Raw genomic sequence first — 19923 nt, 5'->3', positions numbered from 1 at the left:
TTCTGGGGTTTTTTTTTCCTGTTTGCCTTTTGGGCTGCCTCAGAGAAAAGGCTGAAAAGCGAAGAAGCTGAGGGGGGGTTCCCAAATTCCTTTCCAGCCCTTCAGAGGAGGCACAAAGCCACGTGCAGCTGAGGAGAGGGATGTGAGGAGAATGGCAATAATGGAGCCTTGGGACTCTGCACTTCATTCTTTTCACGTGTTTGGAGGTGCAGGAAATGCCAAACCCCACAGGAATTCTGTGTCTGTAACATGGGGTGCAACCTCTTGAAACCCAAGTGCTCGGAGTGGGGTTTTCCCAAGGGTAAATCCCAATGTGACATGGCAAGGCTTCAGTGAGGATTTCCAGGCTTGACTGCACAGCTTTTGGGAAAGCTCAGTAGCCAAACAAGATCAGATTTCTGTCGGATTTGGATCAAACGTGGCGTTTAAATCTGGGCCAGCTCAGCTCCCTGGATGGGAAAGTGCTTGGAGTAGCCGAGAGCTGAGCCGTTGTTGAGAATTCCAAGCGTTGTGTCCTTACGCTCCTTAATACAGCGTTTAAATAATTGATCCTGAATGGAGCCAGTATCAGAGGGATTTGTTAGAGGGGCAGGGATGTTTTTTCACGTGGCAGTGTGTCGGGATAGTCAAGACTCCTTATGTCAGAATTAATTGGTCTTCCTTCTTTTCCCTTTTGTTCTTTCTAGATTGTGGCTGAGTGGGGAGAATATTTGGGATAAAGAAACGGAATGCCCGAGGGAAGCTTCGTGTTCCCGTGGGGATGCTTTAGGCGCGTGCAGCTTCTGAGCTGCACCGAAACTTGAGGCTCCCCCAGAAGCCTTCCGAAGCTGGAAGGGCCGGGGAAGAGAATTCCAGAAGAGGTGTGGGAAGCGCTTTCTGCCAGGTCTGGACAGCACCGAGGTGGGAATGACTTCAAAGTGTTCCTTGTCCCTGTCCTGTTCCCAGCCCAGGACAAAGTTGGTGTTCCCTGAGCGGCTGCGGTTCCCTGGATGTGGCAGGAGGAGGTCTCTGCCGGGGAGTGGGAGAAATGTCCCTGCCCGCTGCCGTGTCCTTGGCGGGCAGAGAGCGCCGATCGTGGCAAGGGGGGTTTGTGAGTGTGGAATCAATCCTAGCTCCTTTTTAAGGGGGTGTTTTAATGAGTCATCAGCAGGGACCACTTTTAGCCAGCTTTAGTTAAGTTCCTTTTGCACAGGTTTCATGTGGCTTTGATGGTGAAATCAGCAAACCCTGAAGTTTGCCAAATTACCCCTGAAAAGCTTTAATGAACCAATCCTGAGGGAACCGGGGATTGGATATCTGGGATCTTATGGCCCTTTGAGGCCATGTTGGGTTTACCCCCTGATTTTGGTGCCGAGGGAAACTCCAAGTTAAGAATAATCCAAATATGAAGCACTTCTCACAAAACTCAGCTTTGCAAAGCTTTATTTGGGCTAAAAAAGAAAAGATGGGAATGCCCTTGGCAGAAAAGCAGCTGTGAGGCACAGCAGGCTTCAAATGCCTGTCAGCAGGCGCTCCAGGAGAAACGGCTGCTGGCTCTGGGCATCCTGGGCTTTCCAGGCAGGTTTTGTAGCGGATTGCAAGGCAGTTTTCCTGCCTCTGGGGGGTGGCACCTGCATCCCACTGGAAAGGGAAAATGTGGAGAGAGCGGCAAGCGGGGAGACGGTTGCTGATGTGTGTCCTTGGATTGCAGTTCCTCCCGGTGAGTCTGTGCTGCTGGAAGTTTGAAGGAGATCAGTCTTGGAGTACGTGTGGGTTCAGCCTGTGGGGCTTGGGAGCGACGCTGGACATGAAATTCCAGGGGTGTTCCCCTTGCTGGAGTGAGAAGCAGTGGAAGCACTTTGCTGTCTGCTTCTTCATCGCCTTTGCCTCGGTCCCCTGGGGCTCCAGGTAATCCCCTCTCACCTTTGCTTTTCCAAGGGTCTCTAAATGAGGGCTTGAGCTTTGGTGCAGCTCCTTTTACAGGGAAGATCTGTTCCAGGAAAGGTCTCCTGGTCCGGACCGATGGCGTTGCAGGAAGAGCAGGAAACCCCACAGTTCCTGTGGCTCCCTCATCTGATTTGCCTGCAGGCAGCAAGGATCATTCCCAAGTGTCATCCCCTGGCTCCGTGACTCGGTGAGGTTGTGTTCCCCCAAAGGCCAGGGGCCGCTTTGTGTTGCAGCTCACGAAAAGTCCAGCTCGGTGGTGCTGGGTTTGGTTTTTGTGTGCAATGAAGGCCCTAAAAAATTCCCCTCCTTCACTGGCACAGCCCTGGAGTGGGAGCAGATTCCCCTTATCCCGGAGTTATCCCGCTCCTGCCCTGGATCCCTGCGGTGCCGTGGCAGGTGAGGAGACTGAAAGCTTTCATTAGGAATTGGGCATTATGAGCACTGACATTTACTGTGCTAGAAAGTCCAAGGGACAAATTTGTGCCAATTAATGTCACGCCTTTAACTACGAGGATCAATTGGTGTTACGCTTGTACCAGAGTCTGGTGACAGAGGGGGTTTCCAAAGGAAGTCTTGGTCCATGGAGGCCTGTGCCCAAAGAAAATGCCAAGAGAACTGAGGTATGAAAAACAAAGGTCCTTTATTTATGTAAGAGCAGCAACAAAAACGAGCTACAGAACATATTTACATTGTAAGAACCTTTGTAACAACAACGATCTATAGAACGTATTTACAAGAACATATCTATCAAAACTATCTTAAACGTATTTACAGAAGACAAAAAGAAACGCTAAAACGTATGTACAGAAGGGTGCCATCTCTGCCCTGGATCTCCGTCAGTCCTGGAAGAAAAGCAAGTGACACAGTCATTGCAGTCAGGCACAGAGGGCTGTTCCATGTGCCCCAGGCTGGGACACACTGGCAGAGCGGGACTCTGCTGCCAGCGCTGAGCCTGGCTGGGGCTGGGGGTCAGGCCCCAGGCACTGGCACGGGGCTTGTGTGAGCCAAAGCAAGTGCAGGACAGGCTGGGGATGGTGCTTGTGCTGCCAGAATCCAGCCCACGGGGCACCGTGTCCCTCAGCGGGGCACCCAGCCCAGCCCCAGCCTGGCAGCAGGGCACCCACTCTGCTTGTGGGGAGCACATACCTGTCCTACCGCTGGAGTCCCTCTTCATCCCAGGACCATGTCCTCCTCCTCGTCTTTTCCATCCACATCCATGTCCTCACTGTAGTCTTCCATTTCCACCTCCATCTCTTCCTCCATCTCTTCCTTCGCATCAACCTCCATCTCTTCCTCCATCTCCTCCTTCGCATCCACCTCCATCTCTTCCTCCATCTCTTCCTTCACGTCCACCTCCATCTCTTCCTCTCCAGTCTCTCCTCCATCCACTTCCATCTCCTCCTCTGTATCAGTCTTTATATCCACCTGCATCTCTTTCTCTTCGTCTCTGGAAACCTGCAGATGTAGCAAAACCTCGGAGTGGGATCCCTGTCCCACAGCATCCCCACAGAGGCACTTAGGTGGTGTCCATTTCCATGGAATGGCACCTTACCTTCCTCGGGATGAATGTGAGCATCTGGCAGGGATGAACGGCAAAATCCAGGCACAAGAGACCTTTGGGAACTCTTGGGAGTATCGGAGCAGGGGCCAAGCAGGGTGACGGGTGTGTAGGCACAAGGGCGAATGGTTGTGTTGTCCTCTTTGCTGGATGCTGGGAGCTCCGGTGTGAATGCAGACCGTGACATCACAATTCACAGGAGTCCAGGGTCACCGTGGAGTGGACAACGGGGATCATAGAATGATGGACTCCCTGAGTGGTCTGGCTTGGAAGGGACGCTAAAGATCATCTTGTTCCAACTTGAGCAATCTTCTACCAGAGCACGTTGCTCAGAGTCCTGTTCCCACGTGGCCTTGGATGTTCGCAGGGATGGGGCATCCACATCCTCTGTGCACAGCCTGGGCCAGTGCCTCAGCACTCTCAGTGTGAAAAAGCGGCTTCCTTAGAGCCAACCGAAATCAACCTCCTGCAGTTAAAAGCCATCCCCCTTCTCCTCTTGCCACTGGCCCTATTGAACACCGTCCCCATCTTTCCTATGGGACCCTTCGAGTCCTGCATGGCCACAGCAAAGCCTCTCCAGGGCCTTCTGTTCTCCAGGCTGAACATTCTCAAGCCCACATGGACAGCAGTGACTTAGATCAGCAGAAATCAAAGCTGCAAGGTAGCAAATAGCACCAGGAACTGAGAGAGGGAAGCTTTAGACCCAGGCTTGTCTCGAAATAGACAAAATTAGTAAGAGTGCAGGGGCAGATGGTGGGACACTGGCTCTGTTCTAACTGATGAATATTTTCTTTTTTTCTTCTTCTTTTCTCTCATGCTGACCCAGGTTTTGCTGTTTGAAAGGAAGCTTGGCACAGCATCCATTGTCTTCTCCATTTGTGAAACACCGAGCAGAATCTGAGCAGGCTGATGGCGCAGAGCAAAACCTGCAAATATCTTGATAATCCTGAGCCTGGGGGATGCAGCTAAACCCAGTCCAAAGGAATTTCTGGAAAGTCGAACCTGGTTTACATTTTCTTGAGTTTGGCTGTGCCAGCTTCACCAGACATTTATAAAAAAGCAAACAAAAAACTCCAACCAAAAAAGACAAAAACCCAAACAAACAAACCCACACAAACCAATCAAACAAACAGATAAAAAGCCCCAAATCAAACCCAAAGGAATGAGGAGTTCATAGTACTTGTGAGGATATCACAGCAGGCGAACGGCTGCTTCCCACAGGATCACCATAAAAAGCCACATGGAACAGCTGCTCCGAAAGATACACACCAGGGGCAATAGAAAAAGGGATACATGGCGGCTTTGGGGGTAGCTCCACATTAAGGTGAAGGATGAGCACTCCGTGGTACAGATCCAGCATTCCCCACACTCCAGGCCGCTCTTTGCTCCTGATGAAAGACCCTTGCAGGACCGTGGCCCTTCTCAAGGCAGTGTAAATCATTGCCACAGCTCTCAGCTGAGCCACTGGCATTTCCAGAGCGAGATTCAGGCACAATCCTAGTGCCTCGGAGCATCTGTGGAAGATCCTGAACTTCTTCAGCCCCAGAAACACAAAGCAGCTCAGGCTTTCCCTGAATTGGGTCTTCAGAGGAGGTTTCCAGTATCTCTGAGATTTGTTCACCGCTCAGCACGTGTGACTTTATGTACAGTGATGCATTTGGGTTCCTTCCTCACCCCTGTGTGCCAGAGAGAAACCACCCACGTGGATGAAGGATAATGTGTACAGGGAAATTTATTCCTGGATTGTCATTTTGCTTCACTGTCACTCAGTTAAACATGGTCCTTATCTAAGAAGGACTTAGAAGAAATGTGTAGGAATTTTGGCTCTGAGAGGAGCAGAAAGCACGTTTTCTAAAGCAAATTCCCAGCTGATGCAGCTTCCCTGGCAAAAGAGTGATTCCCATTCATCTTCCTGGGAAGAATGTGAAGACCCATTCAGAGATCACAGGTTCAGCTGGCCTTTGGCTTTGTGTACCTCATTTCACAGGTCCAGTTTCATTAAAAGAGGCTCAAGTTTGCCTTGCAACACAGAAGTGCTGTAGCTATTCCCAGGAGAAAACCAAGAAATGACTGTCCCACGGTGTGGTCACTAGGTTGGTACCCGGGGTAGAAATCCCACCACAGTTGTGGCTCTGTGAGCAAAGAGAGCCAGTGCTTTTTGGGGCTGTAACAGCTGAGAGTGTGGCAGAGCAGTTTTTATATTATTTTTAGAGTCCTGAAAACATTGTTCCCAAAACAATCTTTCTCTCCCATCTTGTGTCATAAATTGTGGAACAGAGAAAATGGAAAGGAGCAGAGGTTTGTTTAAATTGGCTTTTTTGTTGTTGTTTTTTAGTCTTAAAATAGCATCAGCGTGATGCATGATACTTTAGAAATTGGATTAGTGACACCTATTTTGTCCCACCAGAGAGGTGGGATTTAAGACTTCCAACAATAGAAACACCAGATGTGCAAGAGCTCGGTTTTCCACCCCTCACAGGCCGGTATCTTGCTGTGCTATTTTAAGCAGCCTCAGCCAGGTATATTAAAATACTGCTCCAAACAACAACAGAATGAAAATGTTCCGCCAAATGGGGAAAAATAAGAAAAGCGGGCGGCAGCTGATGTTCATTTTGCAAAGTCAGATGCAAACAATGTTTGCTGGATTCCTTTCCTAGAAAAATGTAGACATTTAATAGAAATCTACCTCTGAGGCTGATAAGTTTGGTATGATTTTAGATCTGGGAGGAGCAAAACAGGTTCTAGAGAAGCTGTGATTGTCGCAGCCTTGGCAGTGTTCAAGGCCAGGTTGGATGGGGCTTGGAGCAAAGTGGTCTAGTGGAATATGTCCTGAGTGTGGTGAGAGTTGGAACAAGATGAGCTTTAAGGTCCCTTCCAACCCAACACATCCTGTGAGTCCATGAAAAGAAACTTTTGGTTTTCCTGAGGTGTTGCCTCGGCAAGGGGAGGTCACAAATACCTCAGGTAGTTTGAAATGCCCTGAGCAGAACCCAGCTGTGCTTTATCACAGGTGCTGAGGGCTTTTCACTTGCATTTTATGGGGGATTTTCACAGGGCAGTGCAAGAGCAGCTGAATGTGTTTGACAGGCAAAGAGGGCCAGTGTGGCAGCAGCTTCATTCAACAGAGCTTTTCCTTCTGTGATCCTGTATAACCTGAGGCACTCTGGGGCTCTTGAACCCGGCAGCTGGGCAAGTTAATCATGATAATAAGTGGTAAATTAACCTGCTCCACTCTCCTTAGCATGGGGGGTGATGAGCATTAGGTAGTTTGGGGAGCATTGCCAAGATGGGAGCTTGTTTTTTGCCAAGGAGAAGGGAGAAAATATTGCTTAGACTAAATAAAGCAGCTCTGCTTCGCCAGCAAGAGGAAAAGAAGCGATTAAAGATGTGAGTGCTGCGTGGAATCATTTGCATGAGGATACATCTTGTCTGCTATGCAGGATAGTTCCCAATAAACCATGCTTCGCCTGACCTTTATTTTTGGATTTCTACCACATAGTACAAGAGCCAAGATTAAAAATCCCAAAATGCTTTGTGGGCAGGGAATGAAAAGTGGGGAGGCACTTTTTTGTTTTCTTCAGCCTGCCTCTTTCTTTTGTTCCCTTCAGAGATCTCACTTCATTTCTGCTGGTTTTTGGAGCACATGTGCTTAGCTCCTCCCAGATCCCCTGGGCTTGTTTTAGCTCTGGGTGTCATGGACACTCTAAATTGTGAGGTTTTTTTCCCTCCATCTACCTCTGCTTCTTCAAGTGGTTTACCTTCCTTTACCTGTTGGAGTGATGGATTTTTCTCACCTTTTATTACTTAGTGCTTTTTCTGTATTTCCTTCATTCTCTAAAACCAACTTTTCACTTGCCCTGTGGCTGTTAGATGCCAGTTATGGGAGCATTAATTCTTTCTCTACTGCTTGTCTGAGCTTTCACAAGGAGCTGAGAGCTCTCTCGGGTTAAACTTGACTCGCTTCATCACCTTCCTTGCTGCTGCCTATGTCCTTGGACACTTAAGGGAATAAAGTCTCAGTGCGGAGGTGTGGAGATTGTAGTTGCGAAACTGTGGGTCTTTTTGAGAGACGAGAATGCTGTTCTCAATCTTTTCAAGGATAAACTGACCACCTTGTTTTGGGGCCAAGCGGGCTGAGATCAGCACAGAGGTGCCTGTTGCAGGTACTGAGCTTTGGAGGGCTGGCAGCAGCTTCTTGGGCTGTGTTTGTGTGGTGCTGTAAGGTTTGTGTTGGGTCCCTGGAGCAGTGGGAACAGAGCCCCTGTGAGATGCACATCAGGAAATGCGGGTACAAAGGGCCTGAAATGTGACCAGCTCTGGCATAGTTTCCATAGGACAAAATATTTTTACTGGGATTTTGGACAATTTGAGGCTCTTCCTCTTATCCTTTGCCTGGTGAACATTCCCCCTTTGCAAGAGTGGGGAATCCTGAGCTCACACCATGGAAGTGCCTGATAAATATTTTTTTCTATTTTTCAATGTTTTCATCCCAGCAGGAGTCAGAGAATACGTGATTTTCCCCTCAATTTAAACCCTCAGAAAGGAGGGACAATAGGGCTTTACCCTTCCTTTAAACCTTAGGATGATGAAAATGGGGGAGTTCTGCTCAATTCGAACCCATAACATAGCATTGTCAAAGTTATCTGCTTCCATTTAAACTAGAAAATAATGGAAACTAGGGATTCCCTGTCAAGCAATACCCCTAAGAGCATGGAAAAGGCAGGGTTTTCTTCAATTAGTACCCTTAAAATTGCAGAGGAAGGGGATTCCCCCTCAATTTAAACACAGTCATGAAGAAGGACGATTGTCCTTTTGTTTAAAGCCCTTTTCTCCTGGTAAACCTCCTTTTTTCTGGGGGCACTGGGTTAGGACTGACGAGGTGAAAGGGGAAAGTTGGACGTTTCCCCCTGAGAGCCCATGTGCTGCCCTGCCTCCTTAGGTGCTGCCCCTAAGGAGAAAATACCCATTTTGGTAGCACAGATCCCATGTTGACAGTATTGCATCTCTGCCCACATAAGACGTCAGAAAACTGGGATTTTGCAATTTGGTATTCTGAAACGGGGCTGTTTTGATTTTTTTGCAACTTGATTTTCTAGTATTTTGAAACTGAATTTTTTTGGTATTTTGGAACTTGGTCCTCTGGAACTTTGAAACTAGATACTCTGGTATTGTAAAACTGGATTGCTGTTGTATTTTGTAACTTGGTATTCCAGTATTAGATGTAATTTCCTCAGGAAAAACACTTGGATCACTGCATCACTTTCTTGTTTTAGGCTCACCAGTCAGCCGGGCTATCCAAGTCCATCCTCCCCAGCGGGGAGAGCGGGAGCATGTCCGGCCATGGAGAATTTCTGGGAGAGCCCGGGAGAAGAAAGAAGGCTCCAGCTTCACAGATCTGTGTCATAACCCATCCTGTCGGCCGCTCCTGTTTGATCCTGGTGCATTTGTCCTCTTGGGTTCAGCCTGAGCAGCGCTAATTGCTGGGAATGAAGCAGCCTTTGGTACTTCTTTTCCACGAAACCTCTCCATCCTGCCCTTCAATCCTTTTGCAAACACGGGAAAAACCCAAAATTCCGTTTCCCCCCCCCTCCCCTTCACTTTGCCTCCTCTTTTCTTGCAGGCTTTGGGCTATCCAGGCTTGCATGTGGATTAGACACCCTGTAGGCTCAGCTCCAGGTGGGATTGCAGCGGTGTTGGAAGCACCAGGGATTCTCCCAAGGTTTGGTGTGAGGAGCTGCATCTTGGGAGGGGCTGGGATTTTGTGCACTTCTGGGGTTTTTTTTTCCTGTTTGCCTTTTGGGCTGCCTCAGAGAAAAGGCTGAAAAGCGAAGAAGCTGAGGGGGGGTTCCCAAATTCCTTTCCAGCCCTTCAGAGGAGGCACAAAGCCACGTGCAGCTGAGGAGAGGGATGTGAGGAGAATGGCAATAATGGAGCCTTGGGACTCTGCACTTCATTCTTTTCACGTGTTTGGAGGTGCAGGAAATGCCAAACCCCACAGGAATTCTGTGTCTGTAACATGGGGTGCAACCTCTTGAAACCCAAGTGCTCGGAGTGGGGTTTTCCCAAGGGTAAATCCCAATGTGACATGGCAAGGCTTCAGTGAGGATTTCCAGGCTTGACTGCACAGCTTTTGGGAAAGCTCAGTAGCCAAACAAGATCAGATTTCTGTCGGATTTGGATCAAACGTGGCGTTTAAATCTGGGCCAGCTCAGCTTCCTGGATGGGAAAGTGCTTGGAGTAGCCGAGAGCTGAGCCGTTGTTGAGAATTCCAAGCGTTGTGTCCTTACGCTCCTTAATACAGCGTTTAAATAATTGATCCTGAATGGAGCCAGTATCAGAGGGATTTGTTAGAGGGGCAGGGATGTTTTTTCACGTGGCAGTGTGTCGGGATAGTCAAGACTCCTTATGTCAGAATTAATTGGTCTTCCTTCTTTTCCCTTTTGTTCTTTCTAGATTGTGGCTGAGTGGGGAGAATATTTGGGATAAAGAAACGGAATGCCCGAGGGAAGCTTCGTGTTCCCGTGGGGATGCTTTAGGCGCGTGCAGCTTCTGAGCTGCACCGAAACTTGAGGCTCCCCCAGAAGCCTTCCGAAGCTGGAAGGGCCGGGGAAGAGAATTCCAGAAGAGGTGTGGGAAGCGCTTTCTGCCAGGTCTGGACAGCACCGAGGTGGGAATGACTTCAAAGTGTTCCTTGTCCCTGTCCTGTTCCCAGCCCAGGACAAAGTTGGTGTTCCCTGAGCGGCTGCGGTTCCCTGGATGTGGCAGGAGGAGGTCTCTGCCGGGGAGTGGGAGAAATGTCCCTGCCCGCTGCCGTGTCCTTGGCGGGCAGAGAGCGCCGATCGTGGCAAGGGGGGTTTGTGAGTGTGGAATCAATCCTAGCTCCTTTTTAAGGGGGTGTTTTAATGAGTCATCAGCAGGGACCACTTTTAGCCAGCTTTAGTTAAGTTCCTTTTGCACAGGTTTCATGTGGCTTTGATGGTGAAATCAGCAAACCCTGAAGTTTGCCAAATTACCCCTGAAAAGCTTTAATGAACCAATCCTGAGGGAACCGGGGATTGGATATCTGGGATCTTATGGCCCTTTGAGGCCATGTTGGGTTTACCCCCTGATTTTGGTGCCGAGGGAAACTCCAAGTTAAGAATAATCCAAATATGAAGCACTTCTCACAAAACTCAGCTTTGCAAAGCTTTATTTGGGCTAAAAAAGAAAAGATGGGAATGCCCTTGGCAGAAAAGCAGCTGTGAGGCACAGCAGGCTTCAAATGCCTGTCAGCAGGCGCTCCAGGAGAAACGGCTGCTGGCTCTGGGCATCCTGGGCTTTCCAGGCAGGTTTTGTAGCGGATTGCAAGGCAGTTTTCCTGCCTCTGGGGGGTGGCACCTGCATCCCACTGGAAAGGGAAAATGTGGAGAGAGCGGCAAGCGGGGAGACGGTTGCTGATGTGTGTCCTTGGATTGCAGTTCCTCCCGGTGAGTCTGTGCTGCTGGAAGTTTGAAGGAGATCAGTCTTGGAGTACGTGTGGGTTCAGCCTGTGGGGCTTGGGAGCGACGCTGGACATGAAATTCCAGGGGTGTTCCCCTTGCTGGAGTGAGAAGCAGTGGAAGCACTTTGCTGTCTGCTTCTTCATCGCCTTTGCCTCGGTCCCCTGGGGCTCCAGGTAATCCCCTCTCACCTTTGCTTTTCCAAGGGTCTCTAAATGAGGGCTTGAGCTTTGGTGCAGCTCCTTTTACAGGGAAGATCTGTTCCAGGAAAGGTCTCCTGGTCCGGACCGATGGCGTTGCAGGAAGAGCAGGAAACCCCACAGTTCCTGTGGCTCCCTCATCTGATTTGCCTGCAGGCAGCAAGGATCATTCCCAAGTGTCATCCCCTGGCTCCGTGACTCGGTGAGGTTGTGTTCCCCCAAAGGCCAGGGGCCGCTTTGTGTTGCAGCTCACGAAAAGTCCAGCTCGGTGGTGCTGGGTTTGGTTTTTGTGTGCAATGAAGGCCCTAAAAAATTCCCCTCCTTCACTGGCACAGCCCTGGAGTGGGAGCAGATTCCCCTTATCCCGGAGTTATCCCGCTCCTGCCCTGGATCCCTGCGGTGCCGTGGCAGGTGAGGAGACTGAAAGCTTTCATTAGGAATTGGGCATTATGAGCACTGACATTTACTGTGCTAGAAAGTCCAAGGGACAAATTTGTGCCAATTAATGTCACGCCTTTAACTACGAGGATCAATTGGTGTTACGCTTGTACCAGAGTCTGGTGACAGAGGGGGTTTCCAAAGGAAGTCTTGGTCCATGGAGGCCTGTGCCCAAAGAAAATGCCAAGAGAACTGAGGTATGAAAAACAAAGGTCCTTTATTTATGTAAGAGCAGCAACAAAAACGAGCTACAGAACATATTTACATTGTAAGAACCTTTGTAACAACAACGATCTATAGAACGTATTTACAAGAACATATCTATCAAAACTATCTTAAACGTATTTACAGAAGACAAAAAGAAACGCTAAAACGTATGTACAGAAGGGTGCCATCTCTGCCCTGGATCTCCGTCAGTCCTGGAAGAAAAGCAAGTGACACAGTCATTGCAGTCAGGCACAGAGGGCTGTTCCATGTGCCCCAGGCTGGGACACACTGGCAGAGCGGGACTCTGCTGCCAGCGCTGAGCCTGGCTGGGGCTGGGGGTCAGGCCCCAGGCACTGGCACGGGGCTTGTGTGAGCCAAAGCAAGTGCAGGACAGGCTGGGGATGGTGCTTGTGCTGCCAGAATCCAGCCCACGGGGCACCGTGTCCCTCAGCGGGGCACCCAGCCCAGCCCCAGCCTGGCAGCAGGGCACCCACTCTGCTTGTGGGGAGCACATACCTGTCCTACCGCTGGAGTCCCTCTTCATCCCAGGACCATGTCCTCCTCCTCGTCTTTTCCATCCACATCCATGTCCTCACTGTAGTCTTCCATTTCCACCTCCATCTCTTCCTCCATCTCTTCCTTCGCATCAACCTCCATCTCTTCCTCCATCTCCTCCTTCGCATCCACCTCCATCTCTTCCTCCATCTCTTCCTTCACGTCCACCTCCATCTCTTCCTCTCCAGTCTCTCCTCCATCCACTTCCATCTCCTCCTCTGTATCAGTCTTTATATCCACCTGCATCTCTTTCTCTTCGTCTCTGGAAACCTGCAGATGTAGCAAAACCTCGGAGTGGGATCCCTGTCCCACAGCATCCCCACAGAGGCACTTAGGTGGTGTGCATTTCCATGGAATGGCACCTTACCTTCCTCGGGATGAATGTGAGCATCTGGCAGGGATGAACGGCAAAATCCAGGCACAAGAGACCTTTGGGAACTCTTGGGAGTATCGGAGCAGGGGCCAAGCAGGGTGACGGGTGTGTAGGCACAAGGGCGAATGGTTGTGTTGTCCTCTTTGCTGGATGCTGGGAGCTCCGGTGTGAATGCAGACCGTGACATCACAATTCACAGGAGTCCAGGGTCACCGTGGAGTGGACAACGGGGATCATAGAATGATGGACTCCCTGAGTGGTCTGGCTTGGAAGGGACGCTAAAGATCATCTTGTTCCAACTTGAGCAATCTTCTACCAGAGCACGTTGCTCAGAGTCCTGTTCCCACGTGGCCTTGGATGTTCGCAGGGATGGGGCATCCACATCCTCTGTGCACAGCCTGGGCCAGTGCCTCAGCACTCTCAGTGTGAAAAAGCGGCTTCCTTAGAGCCAACCGAAATCAACCTCCTGCAGTTAAAAGCCATCCCCCTTCTCCTCTTGCCACTGGCCCTATTGAACACCGTCCCCATCTTTCCTATGGGACCCTTCGAGTCCTGCATGGCCACAGCAAAGCCTCTCCAGGGCCTTCTGTTCTCCAGGCTGAACATTCTCAAGCCCACATGGACAGCAGTGACTTAGATCAGCAGAAATCAAAGCTGCAAGGTAGCAAATAGCACCAGGAACTGAGAGAGGGAAGCTTTAGACCCAGGCTTGTCTCGAAATAGACAAAATTAGTAAGAGTGCAGGGGCAGATGGTGGGACACTGGCTCTGTTCTAACTGATGAATATTTTCTTTTTTTCTTCTTCTTTTCTCTCATGCTGACCCAGGTTTTGCTGTTTGAAAGGAAGCTTGGCACAGCATCCATTGTCTTCTCCATTTGTGAAACACCGAGCAGAATCTGAGCAGGCTGATGGCGCAGAGCAAAACCTGCAAATATCTTGATAATCCTGAGCCTGGGGGATGCAGCTAAACCCAGTCCAAAGGAATTTCTGGAAAGTCGAACCTGGTTTACATTTTCTTGAGTTTGGCTGTGCCAGCTTCACCAGACATTTATAAAAAAGCAAACAAAAAACTCCAACCAAAAAAGACAAAAACCCAAACAAACAAACCCACACAAACCAATCAAACAAACAGATAAAAAGCCCCAAATCAAACCCAAAGGAATGAGGAGTTCATAGTAGTTGTGAGGATATCACAGCAGGCGAACGGCTGCTTCCCACAGGATCACCATAAAAAGCCACATGGAACAGCTGCTCCGAAAGATACACACCAGGGGCAATAGAAAAAGGGATACATGGCGGCTTTGGGGGTAGCTCCACATTAAGGTGAAGGATGAGCACTCCGTGGTACAGATCCAGCATTCCCCACACTCCAGGCCGCTCTTTGCTCCTGATGAAAGACCCTTGCAGGACCGTGGCCCTTCTCAAGGCAGTGTAAATCATTGCCACAGCTCTCAGCTGAGCCACTGGCATTTCCAGAGCGAGATTCAGGCACAATCCTAGTGCCTCGGAGCATCTGTGGAAGATCCTGAACTTCTTCACCCTCAGAAACACAAAGCAGCTCAGGCTTTCCCTGAATTGGGTCTTCAGAGGAGGTTTCCAGTATCTCTGAGATTTGTTCACCGCTCAGCACGTGTGACTTTATGTACAGTGATGCATTTGGGTTCCTTCCTCACCCCTGTGTGCCAGAGAGAAACCACCCACGTGGATGAAGGATAATGTGTACAGGGAAATTTATTCCTGGATTGTCATTTTGCTTCACTGTCACTCAGTTAAACATGGTCCTTATCTAAGAAGGACTTAGAAGAAATGTGTAGGAATTTTGGCTCTGAGAGGAGCAGAAAGCACGTTTTCTAAAGCAAATTCCCAGCTGATGCAGCTTCCCTGGCAAAAGAGTGATTCCCATTCATCTTCCTGGGAAGAATGTGAAGACCCATTCAGAGATCACAGGTTCAGCTGGCCTTTGGCTTTGTGTACCTCATTTCACAGGTCCAGTTTCATTAAAAGAGGCTCAAGTTTGCCTTGCAACACAGAAGTGCTGTAGCTATTCCCAGGAGAAAACCAAGAAATGACTGTCCCACGGTGTGGTCACTAGGTTGGTACCCGGGGTAGAAATCCCACCACAGTTGTGGCTCTGTGAGCAAAGAGAGCCAGTGCTTTTTGGGGCTGTAACAGCTGAGAGTGTGGCAGAGCAGTTTTTATATTATTTTTAGAGTCCTGAAAACATTGTTCCCAAAACAATCTTTCTCTCCCATCTTGTGTCATAAATTGTGGAACAGAGAAAATGGAAAGGAGCAGAGGTTTGTTTAAATTGGCTTTTTTGTTGTTGTTTTTTAGTCTTAAAATAGCATCAGCGTGATGCATGATACTTTAGAAATTGGATTAGTGACACCTATTTTGTCCCACCAGAGAGGTGGGATTTAAGACTTCCAACAATAGAAACACCAGATGTGCAAGAGCTCGGTTTTCCACCCCTCACAGGCCGGTATCTTGCTGTGCTATTTTAAGCAGCCTCAGCCAGGTATATTAAAATACTGCTCCAAACAACAACAGAATGAAAATGTTCCGCCAAATGGGGAAAAATAAGAAAAGTGGGCGGCAGCTGATGTTCATTTTGCAAAGTCAGATGCAAACAATGTTTGCTGGATTCCTTTCCTAGAAAAATGTAGACATTTAATAGAAATCTACCTCTGAGGCTGATAAGTTTGGTATGATTTTAGATCTGGGAGGAGCAAAACAGGTTCTAGAGAAGCTGTGATTGTCGCAGCCTTGGCAGTGTTCAAGGCCAGGTTGGATGGGGCTTGGAGCAAAGTGGTCTAGTGGAATATGTCCTGAGTGTGGTGAGAGTTGGAACAAGATGAGCTTTAAGGTCCCTTCCAACCCAACACATCCTGTGAGTCCATGAAAAGAAACTTTTGGTTTTCCTGAGGTGTTGCCTCGGCAAGGGGAGGTCACAAATACCTCAGGTAGTTTGAAATGCCCTGAGCAGAACCCAGCTGTGCTTTATCACAGGTGCTGAGGGCTTTTCACTTGCATTTTATGGGGGATTTTCACAGGGCAGTGCAAGAGCAGCTGAATGTGTTTGACAGGCAAAGAGGGCCAGTGTGGCAGCAGCTTCATTCAACAGAGCTTTTCCTTCTGTGATCCTGTATAACCTGAGGCACTCTGGGGCTCTTGAACCCGGCAGCTGGGCAAGTTAATCATGATAATAAGTGGTAAATTAACCTGCTCCACTCTCCTTAGCATGGGGGGTGATGAGCATTAGGTAGTTTGGGGAGCATTGCCAAGATGGGAGCTTGTTTTTTGCCAAGGAGAAGGGAGAAAATATTGCTTAGACTAAATAAAGCAGCTCTGCTTCGCCAGCAAGAGGAAAAGAAGCGATTAAAGATGTGAGTGCTGCGTGGAATCATTTGCATGAGGATACATCTTGTCTGCTATGCAGGATAGTTCCCAATAAACCATGCTTCGCCTGACCTTTATTTTTGGATTTCTACCACATAGTACAAGAGCCAAGATTAAAAATCCCAAAATGCTTTGTGGGCAGGGAATGAAAAGTGGGGAGGCACTTTTTTGTTTTCTTCAGCCTGCCTCTTTCTTTTGTTCCCTTCAGAGATCTCACTTCATTTCTGCTGGTTTTTGGAGCACATGTGCTTAGCTCCTCCCAGATCCCCTGGGCTTGTTTTAGCTCTGGGTGTCATGGACACTCTAAATTGTGAGGTTTTTTTCCCTCCATCTACCTCTGCTCCTTCAAGTGGTTTACCTTCCTTTACCTGTTGGAGTGATGGATTTTTCTCGCCTTTTATTACTTAGTGCTTTTTCTGTATTTCCTTCATTCTCTAAAACCAACTTTTCACTTGCCCTGTGGCTGTTAGATGCCAGTTATGGGAGCATTAATTCTTTCTCTACTGCTTGTCTGAGCTTTCACAAGGAGCTGAGAGCTCTCTCGGGTTAAACTTGACTCGCTTCATCACCTTCCTTGCTGCTGCCTATGTCCTTGGACACTTAAGGGAATAAAGTCTCAGTGCGGAGGTGTGGAGATTGTAGTTGCGAAACTGTGGGTCTTTTTGAGAGACGAGAATGCTGTTCTCAATCTTTTCAAGGATAAACTGACCACCTTGTTTTGGGGCCAAGCGGGCTGAGATCAGCACAGAGGTGCCTGTTGCAGGTACTGAGCTTTGGAGGGCTGGCAGCAGCTTCTTGGGCTGTGTTTGTGTGGTGCTGTAAGGTTTGTGTTGGGTCCCTGGAGCAGTGGGAACAGAGCCCCTGTGAGATGCACATCAGGAAATGCGGGTACAAAGGGCCTGAAATGTGACCAGCTCTGGCATAGTTTCCATAGGACAAAATATTTTTACTGGGATTTTGGACAATTTGAGGCTCTTCCTCTTATCCTTTGCCTGGTGAACATTCCCCCTTTGCAAGAGTGGGGAATCCTGAGCTCACACCATGGAAGTGCCTGATAAATATTTTTTTCTATTTTTCAATGTTTTCATCCCAGCAGGAGTCAGAGAATACGTGATTTTCCCCTCAATTTAAACCCTCAGAAAGGAGGGACAATAGGGCTTTACCCTTCCTTTAAACCTTAGGATGATGAAAATGGGGGAGTTCTGCTCAATTCAAACCCATAACATAGCATTGTCAAAGTTATCTGCTTCCATTTAAACTAGAAAATAATGGAAACTAGGGATTCCCTGTCAAGCAATACCCCTAAGAGCATGGAAAAGGCAGGGTTTTCTTCAATTAGTACCCTTAAAATTGCAGAGGAAGGGGATTCCCCCTCAATTTAAACACAGTCATGAAGAAGGACGATTGTCCTTTTGTTTAAAGCCCTTTTCTCCTGGTAAACCTCCTTTTTTCTGGGGGCACTGGGTTAGGACTGACGAGGTGAAAGGGGAAAGTTGAACGTTTCCCCCTGAGAGCCCATGTGCTGCCCTGCCTCCTTAGGTGCTGCCCCTAAGGAGAAAATACCCATTTTGGTAGCACAGATCCCATGTTGACAGTATTGCATCTCTGCCCACATAAGACGTCAGAAAACTGGGATTTTGCAATTTGGTATTCTGAAACGGGGCTGTTTTGATTTTTTTGCAACTTGATTTTCTAGTATTTTGAAACTGAATTTTTTTGGTATTTTGGAACTTGGTCCTCTGGAACTTTGAAACTAGATACTCTGGTATTGTAAAACTGGATTGCTGTTGTATTTTGTAACTTGGTATTCCAGTATTAGATGTAATTTCCTCAGGAAAAACACTTGGATCACTGCATCACTTTCTTGTTTTAGGCTCACCAGTCAGCCGGGCTATCCAAGTCCATCCTCCCCAGCGGGGAGAGCGGGAGCACGTCCGGCCATGGAGAATTTCTGGGAGAGCCCGGGAGAAGAAAGAAGGCTCCAGCTTCACAGATCTGTGTCATAACCCATCCTGTCGGCCGCTCCTGTTTGATCCTGGTGCATTTGTCCTCTTGGATTCAGCCTGAGCAGCGCTAATTGCTGGGAATGAAGCAGCCTTTGGTACTTCTTTTCCACGAAACCTCTCCATCCTGCCCTTCAATCCTTTTGCAAACACGGGAAAAACCCAAAATTCCGTTTTTCCCCCCCCCTCCCCTTCACTTTGCCTCCTCTTTTCTTGCAGGCTTTGGGCTATCCAGGCTTGCATGTGGATTAGACACCCTGTAGGCTCAGCTCCAGGTGGGATTGCAGCGGTGTTGGAAGCACCAGGGATTCTCCCAAGGTTTGGTGTGAGGAGCTGCATCTTGGGAGGGGCTGGGATTTTGTGCACTTCTGGGGTTTTTTTTTCCTGTTTGCCTTTTGGGCTGCCTCAGAGAAAAGGCTGAAAAGCGAAGAAGCTGAGGGGGGGTTCCCAAATTCCTTTCCAGCCCTTCAGAGGAGGCACAAAGCCACGTGCAGCTGAGGAGAGGGATGTGAGGAGAATGGCAATAATGGAGCCTTGGGACTCTGCACTTCATTCTTTTCACGTGTTTGGAGGTGCAGGAAATGCCAAACCCCACAGGAATTCTGTGTCTGTAACATGGGGTGCAACCTCTTGAAACCCAAGTGCTCGGAGTGGGGTTTTCCCAAGGGTAAATCCCAATGTGACATGGCAAGGCTTCAGTGAGGATTTCCAGGCTTGACTGCACAGCTTTTGGGAAAGCTCAGTAGCCAAACAAGATCAGATTTCTGTCGGATTTGGATCAAACGTGGCGTTTAAATCTGGGCCAGCTCAGCTCCCTGGATGGGAAAGTGCTTGGAGTAGCCGAGAGCTGAGCCGTTGTTGAGAATTCCAAGCGTTGTGTCCTTACGCTCCTTAATACAGCGTTTAAATAATTGATCCTGAATGGAGCCAGTATCAGAGGGATTTGTTAGAGGGGCAGGGATGTTTTTTCACGTGGCAGTGTGTCGGGATAGTCAAGACTCCTTATGTCAGAATTAATTGGTCTTCCTTCTTTTCCCTTTTGTTCTTTCTAGATTGTGGCTGAGTGGGGAGAATATTTGGGATAAAGAAACGGAATGCCCGAGGGAAGCTTCGTGTTCCCGTGGGGATGCTTTAGGCGCGTGCAGCTTCTGAGCTGCACCGAAACTTGAGGCTCCCCCAGAAGCCTTCCGAAGCTGGAAGGGCCGGGGAAGAGAATTCCAGAAGAGGTGTGGGAAGCGCTTTCTGCCAGGTCTGGACAGCACCGAGGTGGGAATGACTTCAAAGTGTTCCTTGTCCCTGTCCTGTTCCCAGCCCAGGACAAAGTTGGTGTTCCCTGAGCGGCTGCGGTTCCCTGGATGTGGCAGGAGGAGGTCTCTGCCGGGGAGTGGGAGAAATGTCCCTGCCCGCTGCCGTGTCCTTGGCGGGCAGAGAGCGCCGATCGTGGCAAGGGGGGTTTGTGAGTGTGGAATCAATCCTAGCTCCTTTTTAAGGGGGTGTTTTAATGAGTCATCAGCAGGGACCACTTTTAGCCAGCTTTAGTTAAGTTCCTTTTGCACAGGTTTCATGTGGCTTTGATGGTGAAATCAGCAAACCCTGAAGTTTGCCAAATTACCCCTGAAAAGCTTTAATGAACCAATCCTGAGGGAACCGGGGATTGGATATCTGGGATCTTATGGCCCTTTGAGGCCATGTTGGGTTTACCCCCTGATTTTGGTGCCGAGGGAAACTCCAAGTTAAGAATAATCCAAATATGAAGCACTTCTCACAAAACTCAGCTTTGCAAAG

This window comes from Corvus hawaiiensis, chromosome 11, assembly GCF_020740725.1.
Source record: "Corvus hawaiiensis isolate bCorHaw1 chromosome 11, bCorHaw1.pri.cur, whole genome shotgun sequence".
Classification (NCBI taxonomy): Eukaryota; Metazoa; Chordata; class Aves; order Passeriformes; family Corvidae; genus Corvus; species Corvus hawaiiensis.
This window is presented reverse-complemented; position numbering follows the sequence as displayed.